At 36.7% G+C, this 24,098-nt stretch overlaps 1 protein-coding gene across 2 annotated transcripts in view; it reads left to right on the forward strand.

Annotated features, from left to right (window-relative positions):
- Positions 1–24,098, forward strand: part of bin3 (bridging integrator 3) — a 266,316-nt gene that overhangs the window by 42,826 nt on the left and 199,392 nt on the right. The window contains exon 1 of one of the 2 annotated variants that reach the window (XM_051935652.1): positions 5,105–5,124. The exons of the other annotated variant lie outside the window; for it this stretch is intronic. The gene's annotated coding sequence lies outside the window, so the exon portion shown is untranslated. Of the gene's footprint in view, positions 1–5,104; positions 5,125–24,098 lie in introns of those variants that run through there. 2 annotated transcript variants of the gene reach the window in all.

Raw genomic sequence — 24,098 nt, forward strand, 5'->3', positions numbered from 1 at the left:
GCAAGGACGAATGGGGGAAAATATCCCAAGTTAGAACTGAAAGACTCTTTGTTGGCTACAAAAACTGTTTATAAGCTATGATATTTGCCAGGGGTGTTACAAAGTACTGACCGTGTTGGGTGCCCAAACGTTTCCTTCAGGCCCTTTTCATTTTTTTGGTATTTTGTATCTGTGAAAGATGGAAATAAAAATGTAGTCTTAGTTAAAATATTAAAGAAACGTGTCTATAAGAAACTTCATGCCTGTTGGTGATCAGTTCATCTTCTGCTCAATTGACTATTCACAGTAACAGATATTTTAAGCAAGGTGCCCAAGCTTTTACATGCCACTGTGAATTTCCCCTTGGGATTAATAAAGTATCTATCTATCTATCTCTATCTATATATGTATATGTATGGATATATCATGTTATGGTGGATCATTTTCATTGGAAAATTTTAGAAAAGCTTCTGTATTTAGGCATGCACAGCATTTTTTTTTAGCACAGGAAAGTATTAAGTCAGATAATTCAAGTCCAGTGGGAATATCTATATTTATCTGTCATTAATCTACAATATAAATTCAGTAAAACCACTTCCAGAAACCAGTATTGTGCAGCTTGACAAAGTCAATTTATTTATTATTATTTTAGGATCTGTTGTCTCTTTTTTGTTTGTGTTTTGTCAGGATAGTTTGTCTTTTGACAGCAGTTCAGGATTGACGCCTTAAACTGAGGAGCTTAGTTTAAGACATTAAAACTTTTAAAGAATGTTGGATGAAGACAAAAGAAAATAACTACCATATGTCTGGTTTTCCTTTTGTTAATTTAATTGGATTTAAAATCGCAATTTTTGAGAATTCTCTTATTGTTGTTATAGCAGCCTCTGTCAACATGTAACTTCCCACTAATTTACATCTTGCCTGAAGAAGGGGCCTGAGTTTACTCGAAAGCTTGCATATTGTAATCTTTTTAGTTAGCCAATAAAAGGTGTCATTTTGCTTGACTTTTCACTACATTCATAATGGCTAACATGGTACAACATCCTAGTACTATAGTCAACTCCAGAAATATTGGCACCTTTCATGAAAAATTGCAAAAATCAATAAATAAAAGGGACTACACATGCAAAGAGTTATATATTGTGCTTAAACAACTGGATAAGCCTAATGCTTTTATTGTCAAACAGACTTATGGAACAAAAGAAAATTTTTCTTTAGTAGTGCAAAGTTTCATAATAAGCCAGATTCCAAAAACATTGGCACCCCAAATGTGTCAGTATTTGGTGGGGCATTCACTGGCAAGAATGACATCCTCTTTCTCTTGTGTTCAACCAGGCTGGATAACACTTGTGGAGGGATCTTGGACCACTACCATGCAGAACATTTCCAACACTTGGAAATTCTTAGTTTTTCTCTTGTGAACTTCTGTCTTCAATTGAGATAACAGATTTTCAATTGGGTTCAAATCTGGAGAGTGAGAGGGCCATTACAAAACCTTGATTCTGTATTTCTGCAACCAGTTATTTGTTGATTTTGTTGTGTGCTTCGGATCATTGTTTTGTTGGAAGACCCAGCCACGGCTCAGTTTCAGTCTTCTTGCAGAGGCAACCAGATGTTTGACTAAAATGTTGTGGTATTTAGTGGAATTCATTATGCCACTGTCATTAACAAGAGCCCCTGGACCACTGGCAGCAAAACATCCCCAAAACATCAAAGAGCCACCACCATATTTTACCGTGGGTATGAGGTGCCCTGCTTTGTATGCAGTTTGCTTTTTATGCCAAAATTGCCAATGGAGTGTGTCGCCAAAAAGCTCAATTTTTGTTTCCTCTGACCACAACACATGATTCCAGCTGTATCTCCAATGTTGCTTGGCAAATTTGAGACTCTGGGATTTGTGTCTTGGACTCAAAATAGGCTTCTTTCATGCCACTTATCCATAAAACTTCTGGTCATGGCGGTGTCATCTCACTGTTGACTTTAAAACAGTGCATCACCAAGGTTCAACTAAAGTTTGCAGTTTTCAGTCTGTGATATTAGGTCTCTTCTTTTGCCTCTCTTATCATCTTTATCACTGTGATTGGGGGCAATATGCAGATGCGTCCCCTTCCTGGCAAATTTTAAACAGTTCCATGCTTTTCAAACTTATCTTGTATTATGGTCCTGATTGTGCTTGCTGTTAATTTCATTTGAATACCTATTTTTGTAGTCATTCCCAAATCCGTGCATCTCTACAACTTTTTTCTTATTTGAGTTGGGAGCACTTTGGTTTTACCCATGTTGATGGATGAAAAAAATTATTTTATCTGTGTATTACCTCATATTTATACCCCAATGAAACAGAACATAGCCATAGACAACAGTTTTTAAACCCCAAAAGTTCATAGACACTATATGCAACATCAAGAAACATTTTTTCCCCCAAAGATGCACATGTATTTGGTCTTATTTATAATATTCTTCAAGGATGCCAATAATTTGTTCACATATGTTTTTGACAAGATAAACTATTCCGCAGATAGAACACTTTTGCAGGAGTTGCTTTTATTAAATAAATTGTAAACAATTTATCCAAACATTTGTGGAATGTTAGAATTATTGCATGTATTATCTATTTTGCATTAATTTTTTTTTACTTTTTTGAGGGGGTGCCAATATTTCTGCAGTTGACTGTAGGTAAAACTTCTGGGATGACCGAAGCATGTTCCAGTGTTCACATTCATGCAGCATGGTGTAGTGTATTTTGAGCAAAAGTGCGAAGAAGATCACTGCAATCAAGGGCAATAAATTAATATTAAAATATATTCATACCTAGGTTAACGATTCTCAGCGTTACACGTACGTTTGCACTTGTTTTGTTTACTTTATACAGTAACAGTTGCAGTAGTGGCCACAGCAAGAACAAACACCAACAGCCAAAAAAAGAAAAAGAAATCCTAGCGGTCCTCAGGAAATGTATTTAAATACATGTCACAATGTAGTGCAGGATAGCAGCAGAGTGCCGCATACAGGATGCATGAATTATTTAGAAGAGCTGTCTGGAGCAGTTTACCAAACTTGTGGTAGCTAACTTCGTCTTTGCTAATTTCTGTATTTTGAAATCCGATCACATGTTTTGTTTGGGATTAGAGCTCCATAACCGCTACCACATATCAGTATCCTGCTGTGTATGCTCTGACTCAGCGACTGGTAAGATACTTTTGTATGTTTTAATCCACTGTCAAGAGTTCAATAGAGCGGAGTCTTGACTGATCAATGAGACTGCTCAATTAGGGCTGTAATTAGTTAAAATCAAGTTAAGGCTTAGTTTTGCTATCATTTGGACTTGGTCTTGAGTTCCTTTACACTTAGTCTTGACTTGATCTTGACTAGTAGTCGAGTTGACTACAGCAGTGGTTCCAAACCTTTTTGACAGCAAGGACCACTTTATTAGATGCAAATTTTTCCATGGACCAGTCGGGGTGGGGGGGGCAATTTTATACACAAATTACATAACATTTCTTTTATTATTAAGTTATTAAGCAGTTCGCATACGTTTGCAACCTGAGATTTTTCTTCTTTTTTTGCATATAACAAAGACATATGCTTTGCATTTGCCATTCCAACAGATTGCACATCACAAACATTAACACTGTTATCGTTTTTTTCGTGTCTGCCGTTTCTGTAGGAGGGTGACAATGAGTTAAATTCCAATGGATGTTTTTCAAATGTTGACAAGCAATAAGCAAAAGGTATCACTGAAAACCACAGAAAACAAAAACAGCAAAAAAAAAAAACAGTACGAGGAAAGTTCGAAGAAAGAATTTTTTTTTACAATGTTTCTGTTTGGGGATCGTTGTGCAAACGTGCACATCTGAGCTGCGACCACAGATCTAACTGCTCTGTGGATGATTCATTCAGGCATTTCAAGGTCACTTCGTTGTAATGAAAGCATCTGCTGAATGTACTTCGTAGTAATGCGATTTCTATAGACTCGTGTCATATGGGGAAACTGTCAGGACCGTAACAATACTTTGTTGTAATACTCTCTCACCTCGGTCTCTCTCCTCTCTCTGCACTGCTGCAAAGCCCCGCCCGCCAAGCATTCTGAAAAGTCTGAGTGAGTCTCCGTTGCCGGCAGTTCTCTCGCGGCCCGGCTGTCAGATGGCTGCGACCTGGTAGTGGGTCGCGGACCGGTGGTTGGGGACCCCTGGACTACAGTACTAGTCAGTTTTACAACTCTGTCCATCATGAGGTATTAATTGTTCTCCCTACTAAATTTAGTTTTTTCCTTCCTTTCAGAATTTTAAATAATGGTTAATACGTTTCAAACTTATTTAGCTATGTCAGTTAAACTTAGCAGTTGCATTATACTGTGTGTACCGTGAAGATATTATGTAACTGATCTGTTTGGGCACTTCACCCAATGTAGTGTGTGTTTGATAAAGAAAGACAATCCTTACTCTGCATGTAGCAGTCATTAGTTTGTGCTGCATCTGTACATATGATGTGTCACCTGATGCTGCATGTACACTTTAAGAGAGTGCTTCTGCAACATCACTTTTTTATATGTGTTTTGGCTTCAGTTTTACAGGCTGTTTTGTAAATTCTGTATATTCATACTCCTAAAAAAGAAAATTGCCAGTAAAAAATCTGTAACTGAACAAAAAAAGACACTTCTTATTCTTTCTTTACACCTGAAACTCCTCTAAGATATTCCTTTGCAGAGATTATTTAATTTTTTTAGAATTATACTTATAATACATGTATTATGTATATTACTTTGCCTGCAGATTTATATCTTTGTTGTGTGTTTTGTACAATTACAAATTGCATGGATGTGACTTATTTAGCTTCCTTGCCATAAGTATCTTTATTTTTTGTTTGGCAAATAACAGTTTGCTTGTTTTTTGTATTTTATCTCCATGTTAAAAAGTAAAAAAATAAAAAAGTCTATCTCTTTAGCACAGGTTTCTTAATGGATGAATTATAAATCAGATCATCTGCATGCTTTTTTTTTTTTTTTGTTCCTGACTCTCACAAAGAATTTTCATTCCCAGTGGGTGTGTTCACTGTGAGGTGTGAAAATGTGCTACACAATCAAGTTGGCTGCAGAAAACCATTCCATTGAGAATAGATAACAGACACAGAAATATCGTTAAGTGTGTGAGTATCCCGTGTTCCAACATATGGAATGGAAATTTAGATTTTCTTAGAGAAACGTGGCAACTGTTGTTTGTTCCCGCTTTTCTTTGGCATAACAGCCATAATCCATGCCTGGTGTACAGTACTAGAAGGATATCTTCCAAGTAATAGAGAAATAGGTTGCATTTATTTATTTTCTGAAAGCTATTTTAATATAATAATCATATAATAAACAAGTGCTTAAATATAATTTTGTCCAAGGTGTGTTCCTGTCCTGTGATGGATTCTCCTGAATTAGGTTAATGTGTTCCATTTATTCCAATTTTCTGCTTCAGAAAAAAAATATACTTAATGTGTGTATTCATTGTCTGGGGGAATATTTGTGAATATTTTGGTTGGGCTACAGTGTCTAATTTCTTCAGATTTTAAAAAATGTAGATATTTCATTTGATTGTTTTTTTAGGCGCACTTGTGAGAAGTAACAGGAGACGGGGTGAATTTGCGGTGGATAGTATTCCTGTTTAGGCTGCATTCTTAACAAAAGTGCCAGTTTCCATTTTCTCATCAACCAAATAGTATTTTTTGGTGAATATTATTGGGTGACGGGGGGAAATGAGAATATTTAAATTGAACAAAGACTGATAAAACATGCAAGCTTAAAAGAAGAACTAACAATCAATGGAAACCACAGATAATGTACCTTAAGACATTTCTTTCCTCTTGCTCTTAGCTGCCTCCTCATTATATGTAACATGTAAAGAACAAATATTAAGCTACATGGATTTGAATTGATGGTTAATCTCAATCAGTGTAGCAGTTCAGAATGATGTTAATTTGGTACATCCCCAAAACATGTGCCCTATTGAAGCTGGAGCTTGATTTCAACGTTTGCAGGTTGGATCTTGCCGTGGAAACATTTCGAACAATTTTAAATGAGATAGACATGCTCGATTTTCAAAAAAAAAAAAAAAAAAATAATATGTAAGTTGAATAAGTGAATGCTTTGCGCATATGGAGCTAGAATGAATTCTGTGCATGGCTACCTTCCACTCTTTTTCAGAAATGTTGAGTAAGAGATCCTTTTCCTGCTGTACTTTGGGATCTTTAAAAGGAAGGGGCTTTATATATTATAGAAATGTTGTCTGAGTCTCCCAGCCTGATCAGTATTCCTTCTGGAATAGAAATAGGTGGGAGATGAGGAAAATTGGGCAGATTTTGTTTAGCAAAGTTTCTAATTTGGAGAGAGTGGAAAAATTGCGTTGATGGGAAACTAAATTTAGAGTGTAATTGTTCATAGGCTGCAAAGACATTATTTATATACAAATTTGTAAATGATTTGATCCCGCACATTTTCCAAACATTAAACACTGTGTAAGTTTGAGAGGGTAGAAAAAAGTGGTTATCATGTAGAGCTGCCACAGATAAAATATTCTCTAACTTGAAGTACCTCAGACATCGGTTCCATATCAGTGTTCTCCCCAGAAATTTTTTCCAGCCGGGTGGCATGAAAAAGTAGCCGGGCGGGACGAGGAAATTTGGTGGTGGGGAAAATTAAATGTGCACTATTTTTATTAGTTAATTATTATTAATCATTTTCCAAAGCTCAATATGACTTCCTTTTTTAATGTTTGACACTTGTGCCAGAATATTTTTATTAAATTTAAGAAGTATCCAATTCAGGATCTTGCATCCCTAACAAAAATTTTAAATAACAATTGTTATGACATAAACCAAGAGGCACAAGTATTGTCGCTGTCGAGAAGTGAAAACAATAAAAAAAAAAAAAGTATGGGAAACCTAATGAAGAAAAATTTTAAAAATATTCTTCAAAGCCAACTTGCATATGCAGAAGGTGTCTTCAGTTAAATATTTATTCTTCTTTTCTTCCTAGAGGCCCAGTTGTCTGCAGCTTTTCCATAATCAAAGTCCCCAGGATCTGGGCCCTCCAAGGAGATCACTCATCATACACTGTCGTAGTGACTGTACTGCAAAGTCATGCGACACCCATCTAGTGTGTCTGGCCATTGTCCGCTCAATCTGGGGAATGTTCAGAATATTTTGAATTTCTGTTAAACCAGCCATCCTAAATGAAAAGTTTTAGAAGAAATAGAATAGCTGCCTTAAGATGTCGTTCAGTTTTGTTAAATAAGGTACAGCAGTTGCTGCTTGGGCACTTCCAAGGTCCAATCAGCGGTTTAAACAGTGGCAGTTGACCAAGAGTTCAGATGTTTTATCTTTAAGCAGTTTTGCCACACCTTTCTGTTTCCCAATCATAACAGCAGCTCCATTTGACCCTAGTCCAACCAGATTAGCAGTTTTCAAGCCTAGAGTGTCAATAGTCTCACTCAGTGTGTTGGTTATAGTCTCCAAGCTTTGCCATCTTCATATTGCGGGTTGATACAAAACTAATTCTGACCTCTTTAGTGACCTGTCAAACATATTTAATGTAAATAATTGTTTTACATCTGAGATGTCTGTGGTTTCATCACACAGAGTACTGAAAAAATTTTCAGCGTGTATATTTTTCAGTATGTTAGATTTTATTTCTGATGCAGAAAGACATCCAGCAGCTCTTGCATTATTCTTTCAGAGGTTTAATGAGCATTTTCACCAACATTGAGATGTTGTAAAAAGGAACAAGCCATTTCTTTACAGTGTTCCAACAGCTTTTCAAACAACGTTGTATGTTGGCAACTCATTTTTTGCCAATCTGTGCATGGATCTTAAAGCTCCCACAAAGGCATCTCTGTGTAAGTTATTTAATACAGATAGAGATCTTTCAATTTGACCGATTCCAGTTTGCTCTAGTACATGCTTTCCTAAAATATTCGATGTGCGTTTTACTTTTCTCATGGTCCAGCAAGCTTTCTTTTCGAATTCTTGTGAATGGCACGTTTACCCAAGGTAACCCCTCCTTGGGGGGTGTTTGTTTGAATATTTCATGCACAATGAGCACCACATACCATTTTCTTTGACCATTAGCCAATTAAAATCTTTAAACCATTGTTTGTTTATGCCAGATAAACGGTGCTTAGATTTATCAATTGGCAGAGTGTGTGCTGAAGAGATTTCCCCTGATGGACCAGCCTCTGCAATGTCTTTGTCTGAAATTGCCACATCAGGAGTTGACGCCGCACCTTCATTAGTTTATGATGTCTCTTTTCTGAAATAACTGAGCACTGTTGTTTTTTGAACACTTTTTTGTACCTATGAATAAGAGTTATGAGTGGGAAAGTGAGAGCCTGTTGGATATTCAGTTCACACTACGGCAGGTACGCATTTGCGACATTTTCACTTTAATCTCGACGCTTATGTCGAGAATAAAGTTGACATTTCCACTTTATTCTTGACATTTCTACTTTATTCTCGCCGTTTATCTTGAGATTAAAGTCGACATGTTGACTTTATTGTCGTAGTTTGCCATTAAAGTAGAACATCATCATAAACTAAACTTCATCTTAAAATGAATATTTAATTTACTAGATTTTCTCAAACCCTGTCATAAGTTATGTAGCAACATGTCGACTTTATTCTCGTCATAAACGTCAAGATTAAAGTGGAAATGTCGAGAATAAAGTCAACATGTCGACTTTATTCTTGACATATAGTTTTTTTTTTCTTCACTTTGTCCGTATTGTTTTTCTTCACCGTGGCCTTAATACGCTTCCGTACAAAACCCTTAGCAATTCAGTGATAAAACTTTTGCTCAGGACACAGTGTGTGCTACAAGGGTTTCTACACACTTTTTGCAATATGGACACAGGTCCAAATATGAGCAAATATAAAAGGCTGGTTCCACTAGACTTTTTTTTTTAATTAGTCTTCCTCTTGCCCGCCCACCTCCACATCCTCTTTGCTTGTGAACTGCCGCTTCGCTCCCGCTATTAGCATTTACAGCACCCTCTCGCCCGCCCACCTCTCCATACTCCTTGCTACTGTATTAAGATGCTCCGCCCCCGCTATTACCATGTACACCCCCCTCTCAAAACCCCACCTCCCCATACTCTTTGCTTGTGAACTTCACTTTGCCTCGTCCCCCGCTATTAGCTTTAGCAATATTTGCCTACCTACCCGCTCGTCCCTTGCCATCTCTGCAGATCATTAGATCTGCTTTTGCCTGTTGATCTGCAGTTGTCTTCTCACAATGTCATGCGAGATGACAGCCGGGCGCCCAGCTAATTTAGCCAGGCGGAGTGCCCAGCTAAAAGATGCTAGGGAGAACACTGCATATTCTGAGTGAATGAAGGACAGTTGGGTTGTTAGTATATTGACGATACCTTGTATTTACTGGTGTACAAAGCAAGGAATATAAAGAGGTACTCCAGGATTTAATTTCTATTGCAGACCAAGCTATTGTGTTTTCATCTATTTGTGTCAGTGTCGAGGTTTTTATAGCTTGTATATTTGCCACCCAGTAGTAAAATTGAAAATTGGGTAGAGCCATGCCTCCATCTGATTTAGGTCATTGTAGGGTTGCCCTTTGGATGCATGGATATTTTTTGAATCCCAACTAAATGAGGTTATGATTGAATCTAATTTCTTAAAAAAATGATTTGGGAATAACTTAGGGAGGATATTCATCTTGATAGTGTTAATTCTCCCTGCTAAAGAAGGATGGACGGTAGACCATCTATGCACATCTTGTTTAATTTTGCCCATGCAAACAGCAAAATTTTGCTGAAAAAAAGCTTTATATTGTGATATTTACCCCTAGATATTTAAACTGATCTTCAGTGATAAAAAGGATGGTGTCCAATCTAATGCTGTTTGCTAGAGAATTCACTGGAAAAAGCACACTTTTATTCAAATTAATGTTGTTTTCCAGATATCTTTTGGAATTCTGCTAGTACAGTTAGGGCTGCAGGCACTGAATATTGTCAGTCTGATATATATACAGTATCATATCTGCATATAGTGGTAGTTTCTGTTCAAGCCCTTCTCTGAAAATCCCTTTTGTCTCTGGTGCATTTTGAAAGTGAACAGCCAATGGCTTAATGGTGATTGCAAATAGCAGTGGTGACAAGGGGCACCCTTGTCTAGTACCACGTTCTAGTTTGAAGTAGTCTGAGATAGTGTTATTAATCCAAACTAATGCTTCTAGACTGGTATACAGTAATTTGATCCATGTATGTTAGGGCCAAACCCATATTTATACAAAGTGGTGAATGGGTAATCCCATTCTACCATATCAAATGCTTTTTCTGCATCCAAAGATAATAAGATCGCTGGAGTGTTGGACTTCATGGGTGAATATATTACATTAAATAGGCATTGGAGATTGGAAGCCAAATGTCTAACTTTAATAAATCTGGTTTGGTCTTGTGATATTACTGAAGGGAGCACTTTCCCGATCCTTCTAGCTAGGACTTTGGCGAGTATCTTAACATCATTATTCTGAAGTGAGATTGGTCTGTATGATGCACATTGCAATAAGTCCTTATTTTTCTTAGGAAAAACGGTAATTAATGCTTGGTGAAAAGTTTGAGGTAGAATTGTATTGTCTCTGGCTTTTGTAAATGTTGCTAATAAAAGGGGAATTAACTTGATTGAAAATTTTGTATAAAAATGTGTCTAGTAATTCTGATAGTGTCAGAGGTTTATCCAATTCCTTTGCACTGAGAGTATCTAGCTATGGTATCTGTTTTGTATCAAAAAAACACATTAGATTCTGTCTTGTATTTTTTAAACTGAGTAGAATATATAAGGACTTATAGTAGTCTCTAAATGTGTGCATTATATTTTTATGGTCAATGATTCTATCCCCGTCTGTGTTGGTGATTACAGATAATTGCATTGCGAACTTCCTGCTTGTGGATTTGTTGATCTTCTTAGCCTTCTCTCTGTGTTCATAGTAATGATGTCTTGATTTAAAAATGAGTTGTTATGTTTCTTTTGTTGTTAAAAGGTTGAGTTCTGATTGCAAAGCCCATCTTTTCCTAAAAGGTGCCTCATTTGGAGACCTGGCATGCTCTTAAAAATGACTTCAAAGTTTCCTAGAGTATTCATTCAGAAACCTCTGAGGATGCATTTGTCTCAAAAAAAAAAAATAATTTGCTGAGATCTCGTCAGCTAGTAACAAGATTATGGAAATGAAGGCTATGACTGGAAATTGCTGGGAAAATCATCTAATGTGACATAGCCTTTAGCAGTTTAAGCAGATTGTATTTGCTCATTATTGTGATTTAGTTGAAGATCGGACATTTTTCCGTATAATTTGTGCAGAAGTTCAAGCAAATTGTTGACAGTTTTTTCTTAAAACTTTATTTTATTTAAAGCCCTAATTATATTAAGTATTGCCTATTTAAACTAATAATTTTTTTAGTATCTCTACTGTGTGTGTGTGTGTGTAGTGGATATTTAAACCCAAGCAAGATTCTCTCAGGGAGAGCCGTAAGTGCATATGTGTGTGAGAGAAAGAGCTGTTTAAATGACAAGTAATCTTGGAATACAGCTGGCAGAAAAGAATACACAAGTGTGGTCTTACAGTGTGCAAAATATGTAAGAAGTATACTACAAGCGATATCTTTGTTATGTCCTTTAAAAGCAGCCCCCACAAAAGCTGCAATTCATAGCTTTTTAACACTAGTGACTTTCCTTTATGGATTTCCTCTATAGCAATACTCTGCAGGTTAATTTCGGCAGTGCTGCTCCTGCATTATTCCATTGTGTACTTTGCCATTTTTTCTTCATTACTACTTGCGTCATCTGATGACCCTTATTTGCATGTCAAAATACAAGCAGTGAGTGGACTTGGGGCCCACTTCCTGTTGTCCTTCTAAGGACAGACAATCGCCTTCCAGTCAGAGCTGAAAAGTTGGCAGGCACAGCATTGCTTATTCATGCTAATTGACGTTATCGTCAGGGAAAGCCACTAACTGCATCAAAGACGTCTTTATTCTTTTGGCAAAGTTGAGAATTTAAGGTATGCTTTCGTGGATGCTGTGGTGACGTACATTTTTTGTATTTTTGGTGGAGAGTGCTTCAGTGGAGTGATTACATATTTCCAAGATGAACTAAACTACTGTATTACAAATAAGAAATTAATATGTTAATGTCATTCTTACAGTAGAGTTACTTAAATATCAAAATACTTCCAGATGATTAAATATCCTATTTTACTTTTGTCTTTAGTTTTATGGGGGTGACTATTGGTATGGTGTAATGGGAAGACCATTTTAATCAGGGTAACTGTTTCTGTGAAATGGTTTTGCTTTATCTAGACATTAATGCCTGTGTTGAAATGCTTTATATAACAAATATTGAATAGATGTGTAGTTTTTGCTTTATATCTACCTATTGATAAAGGTGTAGAATAAAATTTGACTTCCTGCTTTTTTCTGCATTGTGAACTACTCAGACTTATGTGTATTTTTTTTTCAATCATTCAGTGAAGAATGAGGTCCTCTATTATAAAATGTCTGATGTCTGTCCTGTTTATGTATTATGCAGTGGTGTAAAAAATTACCTTGCTTCTTTTTTTTTCTCCTGTGGTCTATGCTCACCATTCATCCTGTCAAAATTTTGGAAGTGTTTATTTTTATGCTGATAACAAGTGCTATCCTTGGTCAAATTTTTTTGCCCTTGTTTTTCTATATCATGCTGCATTGAAGCCATGTTCTTTTAAAATCACAGTTGGATTTAATCTTAACCTTAACTGTTTCATACTTATTATTGTTACTGAAATGTCAGAAAAGGTAATGTGCTAAAAATGTTCCAATTACCAGGTGTTTACCTAAATTTTAATTATTTGATCTGATATGTTTAGATTTTTGCTGTTCTATAAATGATCCCTGTATACTTTTTGCTTGGTTATTCTGTTTATGATCTAATCTTACCTTTATGCCTTTCATTTGGGGATCGCAACTCTGGCTCCTACTGTTAAGGACTTGGAAGGTCTTGCAAGACTTCATTCAAAGCTAGACCATATTTTATTTTATTATTCTTGCAGAAATGTCAATAACTAAGTGGAATTCTGTAGTATTATTAGTGGTGTAAAAGTTGATGGGCAAACCAAAATTGGAGTCAACAGATATGCTAGTTTTCCAGATATCACTCATGTGACTCATATTGTTTTTCAGAGAATCTCTGTAGATTAATACATACTTTAAGCCTCTTTTTTATTAGCTGTTGCCTTAATTGGGATCATATCTTATTTAATGGAAGCAGCTTTTATTTTCTTTCATTTTTGATGGCTTCCAGAGTTTATTGCATTGCTGTAATGTTCCTGGGAATATAAATCAAGTGGATGACATATTCACAGTTGCCACTGGTGTTAGTACAGCAGGTTTTCTGTTTTTGTGTGTTTGAGTATGCATTAGTGGATAACAAGTCAAGTACTATTTGCTTCAGAAATTCCCCATCCTGCTTCCTGTTCCTTAACTAGTAGAAATTAGGTCTAATTTACACTTTTGAGGTTGTCTGGCTAGTTTAGTTAAGTTCAAAGAGCTTGCTTTACATAGAGACACAAGAAAGCCTTTGACAACTGGCAGGAATGAAATTCAGGAAGCAGTATGCTATTCCCCTGTTGTAGGAGAAAGAAGGTTCACTTGTTGTCTTTCCACTAGACTGTCCTGGCAGAATTCACTGTGTTAATCTCAACATTTCCCTAGCCTCACCAACAGTCTTTAGATTCCTAGGGTAACTTGCAGATGCTCTTAAGTCAACTGGAGATGTAATATCTACTGCAGATCCTGGCAAGTCTTCAAGTAAGCTATGTCTGGTGTATCTACTTTTAGAGTTACCCAGGAATCCCCACCATACCAAGGAAAATAGAACCGTATGTACTGTGCAAGGACCTTATTTCAACCACTTTCCTTGTTTTTTTCCATTTTGCACATACAGCCATAGGCCAAAGGTGAGATTTTGGATGCAGATTATTACAGTCCCTGGAGAGGTTTGGGGGGTAAATAAAACATCACCCCCTAGCAAGTAGCCACATTTTATTATCGTACATCTTTCAATCACAGTGGATTTAATTTTGCTTTTTTGATACTGATCAACAGAAATGACTCATTAATGTCTAAGTGAAAACAAATCTCTGCAAAATGGTCTAAATTAATTACAAATTTTAAATGTGAAATAATTGATTACATAAGTATTCACCCTCTCCAAAAGACACCTTTAAATCATCACTGGTGTAGCCAATTGGTTTTAGAAGTCACATACTTCAGTGGAAATCATCTCTGTGTAGTCAAGGGGACTGAGCTGATTGTAGTTGTAAAAGATAGCCAGCAGCCCAACCTTACCAGGATGCCCAAGAAGTGAAAGGATGGTGGAAGGCAGCCTCTTTAGGGCACTGCTTCCCCCAAAACACTAGACGACAGCTCCCTGCAGTCCAGGTAAATCTATCATTAGGAAGATGAGGCAGAGCTGTAATTCTGCCTTGCCCTTAGGCCCTAAGGGGTATTTGGCATTATTGAGCCTAAATTACATACACAAAAAAATGGTTATTATTCTGCTTATGTAAACAGCTGAAGACAAGTGAGTACATCACTCCACTTTTTAAAAGTAAGTATTGATATGATTAAAACCTTTGTTATACTAATACCAATTAAATACAGAAAAATTGTCTCTCTAGGGATTTCTGTTCCTAAAAACTGGATTTTACAGTTCATAACCAAGACATTTTATGATGCATAACCCTGGAATCAATTTTCTTTTGTGTCCCAATCATTGTACAGTTTAGAGGTTATATAGCATTACGAAGTTATTCTGTTTGGCACAAGGTGTCCCTCTTTTTAGATTTCTTTCTGGAAACATTTAGTCTCTTGCACATAAACAGTCTCTCAAAATAAGTATTGCTGTTGCAGTTATATCTTTTTAATTTTTGATTTTTTTTTTAAATATACATATGCACAAACACACACACCATGTATCGCACTGAAGCAACAAGTAAACAATTTGTAACTATGTATGTATAATTATGTACTCTTTCAAACCTTTACTTTAAAAATTATTTTTAATGCAAGTCCTTGAAACTATTTGTGTTTACCACAAGACATAGAAAAAACATACATTGTGTACAGTAGATTTGTTTTATTCTGCTGCAATTCATACATCTTCTCCCTGCCTCCTATTGCAGTTACCCTGCAGAAATTTGGTGTGTTTTTATTTATTTTTTGTTCTTTCTTTTTTTCGTACACTTCACATCTGGAATAAGCTAAGTACATGCATTCATTGTCATTATACTAGATTCTTCCAGGGTTGGGTTACATGGACGGAAACAATGCCTTTGCTGAAAGCCCTGGGCTCAGGCAGGAAACAGCTAGTCAAACACACCATACACACCTAAAACAGTGTTTCTTGGCCAATTTTGGGTCGTAAGTGGCCATAACTGGGTTGCAAGCACATTTCCATGACATCTCTTTTATTACGGACTCGGGTGATGTGGCAGTCCTTCTCCTCCTTGGCCTGTCCGCTGCCTTTGAGATATTGCTGATGCGGCTTGAACATCTTGTTGGGCTTAAAGGGGCTGCTCTTAACTGGTTCAGGTCATATTTAACTGGTAGACACTTTTCAGTGACTTTTAAATTCCTCTTTTTTGTCTACTGCTCCTCTTAAATATGGTGTTCCTCAGGGATCCATTTTGGGTCCTATTTTATCCTCTATATACCTTCATTCTATTGGAGTTATTTTTAAGAAATTTAACATTTCTTTTTACTGCTATGCAGATGATACACAGATTTATATTCTTGTCTGCAACTCTGCAATTAATCAACTCCACAACTGTCTTTCTGAACTAAGATCCTGGATTGCTAATAATTTTCTTGATCTGAATCAAAATAAAACGGAGGTGCTTATAGTGGGTCCATCAGCTAAAGCCCAAATTGGTCTTGGACTTCTCGGCTCTTTCTCTGTCTTTTGCAAACCTCAAGTCTGCAATCTTGGTGTAATCTTTGACAGTAACCTCTCTTTTGAGAAACAAGTAAATTCAGTACTCGAGTTGCTTTTTCCAGCTTCGTCCATTAGGTAAGATCAAGCCTTTTTTATCTTCTAGAGATCTTCTGAAAGCTACTCATGCTTTTATTTTTTCTCGCCTTGATTACTGCAACTCGCTGTATTCTGGGATTAGCAAATCCCTGATACACAGTTTACAGTTGGTCCAGAATGCTGCCGCTCGCTTTCTGGTTGGGGCAAGAAAGTATGACTCTGTTTCTCCTATTCTTTACACTGGCTGCCTGTCAGTTTTCGAATTGATTTTAAAATCTTGTTGCTAGTTTTTAAATCTTTACATGTGCTTGCTCCTGCCTATTTATCCGAATTGTGTGTTTTATACAAGCCATCTAGAGTGCTTAGATCTTCTGGTCAGTTGTCTCTTGTCCCTCGTACCAAGGGAGACAGGGCTTTTGCAGCTGCTGCTCCTCGCTTGTGGAACTCTTTACCTCATCATATAAAGGAGTCGTCTACAATTGAACTGTTTAAAACAAGAGTAAAGACTCATTTCTATTCAGTTGCATTCCGTGACCTTCAGTAATACTGATGGTTTCCTCATTGTGATTATATAACATTACTTCTATTTATTATTTATTTTATTTTTATTTATGTTCATATATTTTTATTTCTATTTATGTTATTTGTTTGTTTTACTTTTATTCTATTATTGTAAAGCACTTTGGCCACAGCATTCCTATGTTGTTTTAAATATGCTATATAAATAAACTAGCAAAATACCCGCGCTTCGCAGCGGAGAAGTAATGTGTTAAAGAGGTTATGTAAACATATATATACATATACATATACAGTGGTGTGAAAAACTATTTGCCCCCTTCCTGATTTCTTATTCTTTTGCATGTTTGTCACACAAAATGTTTCTGATCATCAAACACATTTAACCATTAGTCAAATATAACACAAGTAAACACAAAATGCAGTTTGTAAATGGTGGTTTTTATTATTTAGGGAGAAAAAAAAATCCAAACCTACATGGCCCTGTGTGAAAAAGTAATTGCCCCCCTGAACCTAATAACTGGTTGGGCCACCCTTAGCAGCAATAACTGCAATCAAGCGTTTGCGATAACTTGCAATGAGTCTTTTACAGCGCTCTGGAGGAATTTTGGCCCACTCATCTTTGCAAAATTGTTGTAATTCAGCTTTATTTGAGGGTTTTTCTAGCATGAACCGCCTTTTTAAGGTCATGCCATAGCATCTCAATTGGATTCAGGTCAGGACTTTGACTAGGCCACTCCAAAGCCTTCATTTTGTTTTTCTTCAGCCATTCAGAGGTGGATTTGCTGGTGTGTTTTGGGTCATTGTCCTGTTGCAGCACCCAAGATCGCTTCAGCTTGAGTTGACGAACAGATGGCCGGACATTCTCCTTTAGGATTTTTTGGTAGACAGTAGAATTCATGGTTCCATCTATCACAGCAAGCCTTCCAGGTCCTGAAGCAGCAAAACAACCCCAGACCATCACACTACCACCACCATATTTTACTGTTGGTATGATGTTCTTTTTCTGAAATGCTGTGTTCCTTTTACGCCAGATGTAACGGGACATTTGCCTTCCAAAAAGTTCAACTTTTGTCTCATCAGTCCACAAGGTATTTCCCCAAAAGTCTTGGCAATCATTGAGATGTTTTCTTAGCAAAATTGAGACGAGCCCTAATGTTCTTTTTGCTTAACAGTGGTTTGCGTCTTGGACATCTGCCCTGCAGGCCGTTTTTGCCCAGTCTCTTTCTTATGGTGGAGTCGTGAACACTGACCTTAATTGAGGCAAGTGAGGCCTGCAGTTCTTTAGACGTTGTCCTGGGGTCTTTTGTGACCTCTCGGATGAGTCATCTCTGCGCTCTTGGGGTAATTTTGGTCGGCCGGCCACTCCTGGGAAGGTTCACCACTGTTCCATGTTTTTGCCATTTGTGGATAATGGCTCTCACTGTGGTTTGCTGGAGTCCCAAAGCTTTAGAAATGGCTTTATAACCTTTACCAGACTGATAGATCTCAATTACTTCTGTTCTCATTTGTTCCTGAATTTCTTTGGATCTTGGCATGATGTCTAGCTTTTGAGGTGCTTTTGGTCTACTTCTCTGTGTCAGGCAGCTCCTATTTAAGTGATTTCTTGATTGAAACAGGTGTGGCAGTAATCAGGCCTGGGGGTGGCTACGGAAATTGAACTCAGGTGTGATACACCACAGTTAGGTTATTTTTTAACAAGGTGGCAATTACTTTTTCACACAGGGCCATGTAGGTTTGGATTTTTTTTCTCCCTAAATAATAAAAACCATCATTTAAAAACTGCATTTTGTGTTTACTTGTGTTATATTTGACTAATGGTTAAATGTGTTTGATGATCAGAAACATTTTGTGTGACAAACATGCAAAAGAATAAGAAATCAGGAAGGGGGCAAATAGTTTTTCACACCACTGTATATACATATCTACATATACACATATCTACATATACATATATATACATACATATACACATCCACATATACATATATATATACATATACAAATTTACACATCTACATATATATACATATGTACATATATATACATATAAATTTATACATATCTACATATATATACACATATGCACATATATATATATATATATATATATATATATATATATATATATATATATATATATATATATATATATATATTGACATACATATATACATACACTAGCAAAATACCCACGCTTCGCAGCGGAGAAGTAGTGTATTAAAGAGGTTATGTAAACATATATATACATATACATATATATACATACATATACACATCCACATATACATATATATACATATACAAATTTACACATCTACATATATATACATATGTACATATATATACATATAAATATATACATATCTACATATATATATACATATGCACATAAATATAGACATACATACATACATACATTCACATATATATAGCAAAATACCCGCGCTTCGCAGAGGAGAAGTAGTGTGTTAAAGAGGTTATGTAAACATATATATACATATACATATATACACATATCTACATATACATATATATACATATATATATATATATACACATATCAACATATATATATATACACATACATATACACATATACATAAACACACACATATACATCCATCCATCCTCTTCATATATACATATACACATACATACATAGTGCGTTGTAACACGGGCTGTGATTGTTACATGGGAGGGAGATGACAAATCACAGCTTCCGGCTTTCTAATCGGGTCTGTGATTGGTGCTTTGACTGATGCCCAGATCCCACAGTATGTCCCCTTAGGAGAGGCGTTAGGCAAGTGTAATTGAATTGTAGTGCTGCAAGTTTAGCTTTACACCTGTTTTTAAGGCTTATTGACTGAAAGGGGCTTTCATGAAAAAACTTAGGGCTTTGCTACAGGATACACCCTCCACAAGTTAAGGAAGTAAAAATAAAGGTATATATTTCTGTTTTATTTAAACCTTTTAAGTTTGTATGCGGGCGGCATGGTGGCGCAGTGAAAGGTGCCAGTTAGGAGACCCGGGTTCGCTTCCCTGCGTGGAGTTTGAATGTTCTCCCCGTGTCTGTCTGGGTTTTCCTCCGGGTACTCCGGTTTCCTCCCACAGTCCAAAGACATGCAGGTTAGGTGCATTGGCGATTCTAAATTGTCCCTGGTGTGTGGGTGTGGGTGGGTGTGTGTGGATGTGTGCGCCCTGCGGTGGGCTGGCACCTTGCCCGGGGTTTGTTTCCTGCCTTGTGCCCTGTGTCGGCAGGGATTGGCTCCTGTATTTAGGATATAGTGGGTTGGATAATGGATGGATGGACATCTGTATGCATAGCCCTATTTGCCCGTTTTCGTTTTTTTTCTTTCTTCAGTAATATTTCAGCAAACCCGGAGCTTGTCAGTTCAAATCCTGGTATTGACACCACTGTGTGACCCTGAGGAAGTCACTTCACCTGCCTGTGCTGCAAAAAACAAAAGTAATGTAACAAATTGTACCTCAGATGTTGCAAGTTGCTGGAATAAAGGCATAAGTCAAATAGATAAATATGTATTATACACATAGGAACTATTAATTTATTTTCAGTTAAGTCATCTGCAGCAAACCTTTATAAATGAGGGTTTCTCCTTTTTAGAAAGTGCAAACTGTTTCTTCTTCCTTGACGTTTTCTCTTGGAGAGCTTTTTTCATTTCATTGAAAATTAAAGCAGCAGCTGCCAAATTATGTAGCTTTCTTATTAAATTTTCAACATTGTGTAAAATAACTTTATAAAGTAACATAAAAGGTTTAAATACTGGTTATCCTTTTACACTAAAATATTACTAAAGAGATAGAAAAAAAGTAAAATGCATATGTTCTTTTTCTTTAAGGAGATTAAATATTACTGAAGAAAGAAAAAAAAAACTAAAACAGCCAATTGGGGCTATGCATACAAACTTAAAAGGTTTAAATAAAACAGAAATATACACTTTTATTTTTACTTGCTTAACTTGTGGAGGGTGTATCCTGTAGCAAAGCCCTAACTTTTTTCGGGAAAGCCCGTTTCAGTCAATAAGTCTTAAAAACAGGTGTAAAGATATTGACAATAAGCTACGCAAACCCACCAAGACATGGAATCGTTTAAATCAAGTATCATTACATCTTCCTTTCTTAAAGAGAAGTAAGGCAGTACTTATAAGCTTACATATATATATATATATATATATAGACATACATACATATATATATATATGTATATCTATATATATCTATATCTATATATGTATATCTATATATATCTAAATCTATATCTCTCTCTCTCTCTCTCTCTCTCTCTCTCTCTCTCTCTCTCTCTCTCTCTCTATATATATATATATATATATATATATATATATATATATATATATATACAGTAATCCCTCGCTATATCGCGCTTCGCCCTTCGCGGCTTCACTCCATCGCGGATTTTATATGTAAGCATATTTAAATATATATCGCGGATTTTTCGCTGCTTCGCGGGGTTTTTGAGGACAATGGGTCTTTTAATTTCTGGTACATGCTTCCTCAGTTGGGTTGCCCAGTTGATTTCATACAAGGGACGCTATTGGCAGATGGCTGAGAAGCTACCCAGCTTACTTTTCTTTCTCTCTCTCTTGCGCTGACTATCTGTGATCCTGACGTAGGGGGTGTGAGCAGGGGGGCTGTTCGCACACCTAGACGATACGGACGCTCGTCTAAAAATGCTGAAAGATTATCTTCACTTTGCTACCTTCTGTGTGCAGCTTTTAAGTGCACGGTGCTTCGCATACTTAAAAGCTCAAAGGGCACGTATTGATTTTTTTTATCTGTCTCTCTCTCTCTCTGTCTGCGCCTGACGGAGGGGGTGTGAGCTGCCGCCTTCAACAGCTTTGTACCGCGGTGCTTCGCATACTTAAAAGCAAACAGCCCCTATTGATTTATTTGCTCCTTTGAAGAGGAAGATATGTTTGCATTCTTTTAATTGTGAGACTGAACTGTCATCTCTGTCTTGTCATGGAGCACAGTTTAAACTTTTGAAAAAGAGACAAATGTTTGTTTGCAGTGTTTGAATAACGTTCCTGTCTCTCTACAACCTCCTGTGTTTCTGCGCAAATCTGTGACCCAAGCATGACAATATAAAAATAACCATATAAACATATGGTTTCTACTTCGCGGATTTTCTTATTTCGCGGGTGGCTCTGGAACGCAACCCCCGCGATGGAGGAGGGATTACTGTATATATATATAATCTAAATCCCCGCGAAGTACTGCTTTTAAATTTTTATGAAGAAGAAAAGCTTTTTAAATTGAGGGGAAAATATCCCAATAGCAATTTGTTAAGGATCTGTTTTTTTGTGAAGCAGCCTTAACACAGCTTTTCCGCTGTTTTATAAACGAACGCCATATAAGGTCTTCCTTTTTTCTTGCTTCGCCAAGGAAAGAGCCTTTTTATTAAATCCAAGGGTTCTTCGCTTTTTTTTTTTTGTATGTTTATTACGATTGTTATAGTTCTGTTTGTATACGACGTTGTCAGTTCAGCACTCAGGTTGTAATATGACCAAGCCGTGCAAGCTTACTGTTAAGAATGCAACGTATAGTTGTACATGAGAAAAGCAATCTTGCCTCAAATCAATGGCAAACTTTTGTAGGTCTATGAACTTAATTTAAAGTTTAGGTTTACACGGTGCTTTCTTTCCGAAGTACCTGCACTCATGAATATGTCTGTATGCGTCAGTTGCTCAAATCCCCGCGCTTCGCACCGGCGAAGTACTGCTTTTAAATTTTTATTAAGAAGAAAAGAAAACCTTTTAAAATTGAGGGAAAATATACCAATAACAGTTTGTTAAGGATCTGTTTTTTTGTGAAGCTGCGTTCACTCGAGTGATCACTTCGAGATGACTTGCTGGCTAACCATAAGCGTTACCTGGTAGGTAACCACCCATACAATCAGATTGTGAATCAGACTACGAATGCCGTGAATGTAATTACCCCGATCTACATGCTGTCAAATAAACGAACCACACGCCGTGGCGCAATTTTAGGGGCTTAGCCTCTATCGCTGACGTCCGAGGTTCGATTCCCGTAAGGGAGTGAAGTGAGCACTTCGCACCGGCGAAGTACTGCTTTTAAATTTTTATTAAGAAGAAAAGAAAACCTTTTTAAATTAAGTCTTAAAAAGAGCTGTAAAGATATTGACAATAAGCTACGCAAACCCACCAAGACATGCAATCGTTTAAATCAAAGCGCGAGTCGAAAAACACCATCCCATAATATTAGTTAACGATTAACACATTTCTATATGTATTGTAAGCATACAATACAACTGATAATATGTTGCGCTTATTTATCTGGTGTACTGACATTTTTGCGCGTTTAACGGCTGAAATCTAACGTGGTTTGTGCCCTTCAGAATGAAAACAGTTTGCATTTACCTTTTTAATAAAAGGCGAGCTTTTAAGCCTGAGAAATCACCCCGTAAATGCACACGTTTAATTGCACATGTGTTAATATGTATGCTTACACAGTATTAAAAGACACTCAACAAGTACACAGTATTAAAAGACAGTCAACAATTAATGTCATTTACCTTCGTTCCCGCGTTTGACTTGTGCTGTAAATCTCTTCCTCGTTTTCAGTTCACGTGATTACGTAGGAGGCGTAATACGTGATGACGTGATACGTGACTCCGCCTCCTCCATTAGAGTATATGGACAAAAAACAGGTTCCAGTTATGACCATTACGCGTAGAATTTCGAAATGAAACCTGCCTATTTTTTGTAAGTAAGCTGTAAGGAATGAGCCTGCCAAATGTCAGCCTTCTACCTGCACGGGAAGTTGGCGAATTAGTGATGAGTCAGTCAGTCAGTCAGTGAGGGCTTTGCCTTTTATTAGTATAGATTAACATTGACATTTCCAAGCCTTCAATTGATGCGTCATCTGAGCATGTCCTCAGAAATTAATGCAACGTGTGCCGATGTTACAGTATACGCAAAAAGTCGGAAGGTACAGTGTGTTCAAGTTGGAACATGACGTCAGTGTCTTTGTTCACTATCAACGAATGAAAGCAACCTGCTTTACTGATCCTACAGGATCAATGTGTGTGGTTTGATGTTTGATACATGGTTCGATGTGATGAAGCAAATTGTCAAACTTAAATGCTGACATACAAATGTATTCATGGTGCTTTTCTTCATCTGTTTCTCGCATAGGCAATACAAGCGTTGCATATTCCCCACCATAACAACGTGATACATTTGAATGTGCAATCTTTAAAATCTTCTCACATACCATCTTCTGTGCTGACTTGTTTTTGCACCATCGGAACAGCATCAGAATATATGGTACCGTATTTGAGCCACAGAGAAAAAAAAATTTGAGACATAGTGAAGAAAAAAAAAAGTCTGTTTCATGACTAAAGTGGAAATTTCAAGTTTATTCTCATAGTTTATGTTGTCATTAAAGTAAGTCATCCCTAAAACTGACCCAGTTGTTTATTGCTATGTGCTTCTAGGCCTTCCTCCTGGCTGACAGAATCCTTAGATTTATAAAGCATGTTCATTTTA

Source organism: Erpetoichthys calabaricus, chromosome 1 (assembly GCF_900747795.2).
Source record: "Erpetoichthys calabaricus chromosome 1, fErpCal1.3, whole genome shotgun sequence".
Lineage (NCBI taxonomy): Eukaryota > Metazoa > Chordata > Cladistia > Polypteriformes > Polypteridae > Erpetoichthys > Erpetoichthys calabaricus.